Source organism: Perna viridis, chromosome 1, assembly GCF_037379345.1.
Source record: "Perna viridis isolate PV_CMFRI_1.1 ecotype Kerala chromosome 1, ASM3737934v1, whole genome shotgun sequence".
Lineage (NCBI taxonomy): Eukaryota > Metazoa > Mollusca > Bivalvia > Mytilida > Mytilidae > Perna > Perna viridis.
In genome coordinates, this window is record NC_142445.1 from 51,868,666 (window position 1) to 51,872,476 (window position 3,811).

Sequence of the window (3,811 nt, forward strand, 5' to 3'; positions counted from 1 at the left end):
CTATTATTTCTTCATTTTTATTGTTACATATCTGATGGCAATTTAACATGAAAGGCTGTTTTAATGGAAATAGAAATCTAAGCTTATATTGTCATCCAGAATGTTTCTGATATAATTGTTTTTAATTGTATGGCTAGACTGTACCAGTATCCATTTATGACAGATAATTATGATGCACTACTTTCTGGTATGCTATCAGTTATTGAAGAAGATTGAGGATATATATTCATAATTATTTCCTCAATCTTCTATAATAGTTAGTTTTTATGTAGGTCACAAATGAGGCAATACTAAATAAAATGTGCTTCTCTTTATAAAATGTAGATAAAAGGTGCCAAAGTTATTGATTGTCTTTGGTCATTTAAAACATGACTACATTTTGTATTTAGGTCACTTAGCTGTGACAATTAAAGTTTAAAATCCTTAACTGGTGGCTTATTTTTTCTCAAAGGCATCAGTGTGACATTTAATACCATGAAAGTTTTTCACTGTGACAACTAATGTCATGAAAGTTCTTCATTGAGACACCTAATGTCATGAAAGTTATACCTTGTGACGACTAATGTCATAAAAGTTCCATAGTTACATACTTAATTTAAGGTTTTTTTTAAAATATCATGTTAAATAGAGAGTTATAACATGATGTGCTCAAAGCTCTTTAGACCACAGCCGTGGTAAAAAAAGTGATAAACACGTGACCTACATTTCGTGCAACCCATTGGCCGTGTTCATTAAAAAATATGAAGAAACTTTTCTTATTAGAATCAAAGTAAATCACTATCGCTTGGGGTAAAACAATGAGACATAAATGACCAGCCTGTAGTAAAACAAAAATAAAATTGAGTTTCCGTTATGTAAAACAAGATAGATAAAAATCAGAGACTATTAATTTATGGGACAAACTTTTCAAATAAAAATACAATGAGTTATATGAAGCGATATTTGAAGAAAACACATTAAAAAAAAAAGCAAACATCGTACCGAACACCGTATGAAAGGACTAGAATGCTTGACATAGGCTAAGCTTTTTAACAGAACATTGTATGAAATGACTAGAATGCTTGACAAAGGCTAAGCTTTTTTACAGAACATGAGGTCAGAATTAAAAAAAATGGATTTAAGATGAGGCTTATTTTAATTTCCTGGCTGTAGGAGAGTTTGTCAATCTCATTAGTGATGTCTTAGTCTTTAATTGTATCTCATTAAGTGTGAAATTGGTTGGCAAATAAACAATATGGTAAACAAGTAACAATTTTAGGATAATCATTCCAATTTTCAGAATTAAGTAACTTTGTTATTTTATGTCCAATTTTGCTTCTGTAAGATGTTTTATTTAGATTATATAATTCACATTTTGTGTGTAACTTTATTTTTTTCCTACTCGAAAAATAAGTTTGTACTAATGTTTCATTATACATTTGTAATACACTATTTTTCCTATATCATTGTATATTAAAGTTTTATTTTTATACAGCATAAATCACTGAATATTTATATGAAATTTCCACAGATAAAAAAGTTCTATTTGCAGTTCAGGACCGAAAAGAATTTTTCAATATCTTAAAAAATAAAAAAACAGTTATGATGATTTAAAGTTGATATCCCTGCCACTCAATGGATTTTTTGCCAACCAAAACCATACCAGAGGCAACTGGTGACATAACCAAGAACTCTCCTATGCAATGCAATGCCATTTTATGTGAACCATTATTTCTGGGTTACATTTTAATAGATGTTAGTTTGATTATAATCATTTTGTTGATAAAGATCTGTAATTTCAGTCTTATATAAATTCAATCACAGGTCAATGATAAATTTGATGATACTTTTTTTCTGTTTACACTGTCAAAAGTAAAATAAATAATTTCTGTGGTGAAAATAGAAGAATTCTATTTTTCTTTGTAAAATGATTGTTGAAGTGTCTGCCCATTTCTAAAGGATTATTTGCGATATGCACTAAACATTTAATTTCTCCCACTTTTTAATTCTTTACAAAATGGCTCCAAGTAATACTAAAATACTTTGTTTTCCCCCACGAGAAGTTTGACAAATCTCTTTTTATTTAGAAAATAGATTAAGGCTTCGACTAAATTGATCAATCGCTTTGTATCCTGTTCAGATTGTTTAGTAGGTGGTATGTACTAACTGTATTCAAGTATAACAGAAATTTCAACTTTCTTTTAGTACAATTATTTTATTATGGCTTCTTATATGCAGAGACAATTAAAAAAAACACGCCTAAGGCGACACAAAAATGGAAAATGTTTCTTTTAGGATAAAGCAAACACTATTTAACGCTGGTGCAATTCAAGGGACAATCTAAGTGAATCAATAAGAATTCTTAAATAATGTAAATACTAAATGATTTGTAGTAAGGTTTCCACGTCGCTTAAGACGTCAAAGATGATGATGGCATTATGAAAAAAGAAATATTACACAAAAGAACCTTGCTAGAAATTTTAACGGTGGAGCGTAGTTATAAAATTATATTCTATGAAAATATTCAATTCAAAATATGCCACTGCCGTACCGTTAATTTTTTTTGGATTTTTTTTATCTTCAAATAACATTGAATTTCTGTTTATTAAAATTACAGCTTCGTTTTCCTTGTGCAAAAAGAAATACATCCGGTCCTCTGTGTGCTATTTGCTATTGGTTTTGAACTTAAGTATGAAATAAATCGAAGACTTTTTCGTATCGCATTCATAAATTTCCTATGATATAAAAAAGTTTCGTAAGTCATTATACTGCTTAGGAGTATATATTAGGATAATTGATTGGATATTGTAAATAACCAAAATGTTATCACACGAAAGTTTAACGACTTTGATCATCTGGTGTTCTCAATACGATTTTTGGATTCAAATCTTTACCTGACCTTGACCAAAATTATATTCAAAGTCTCTGTCATCCGTCATTGTCCGTTAAAATTTTACAAAATTCTTGTCCGACACCATATATCTGATAACCTTTATTTCTTGTCACAATTTTATAATTTTATATCCGCCATGTTTGTGATCAGAACTTAATTCCCTCGGTAGCTATACATATATCTTCAAGTGAATCCCACATTTTCGGTCGAATCTTAAAAAAAACAAGACGAGATCAAAGAATTTGGAGATGCATTATCAAAAAGTTCCATCCGACTAACATTAATATATTTCTGACGATGGACCAATTTTAAAGCAAAACAAACAGACAACAAACAAAATATAAATCTATAAATTAAAACAAGCAAACAAGCCAAAAAAAAAAAACAAAACAAAACAAAAAAACAACTTTATGTTACTCAAAATGTATTTGTAAAGAATCAGAATGGGGAAAATTACAAAGTTGACTGCAAACCACGATGTAAAGGTATTTTTCGACATTTGTTCTCTGGATTGAACTCTTCAGTCACAATGTACTATTGTTTCACATGAGCCTTTTGTTGTCCCTTTAGGAGAGAGGAGTTGATTATGGGAATGTGTGACGGAGGAACGGAAGTCCTTCTGATCACAATACACAGCTTTCTTTCCAAGCCGAGACATAAACAAAAAATGAGTTGTGTGAATTTGATCATACAACCTCATTATTTAAATGGATATATGTTCAAATGTTAAGTTTAATAAAATACGAGAAGAATTTCAAATATATACCTTTATAATACACTTTCAATGTGCTATTCAGTCGCCCCAGTATATTCATATGCTTTAAATCCTTTCTGCATGTATTATAATGTGACTCAATAAGAAGAATTAATTTTCTATTTTAATCGTATATTCCTTCAGTTCTGTTTTAAGTTTTTAAATGTTCAGGTTTATGATAACCA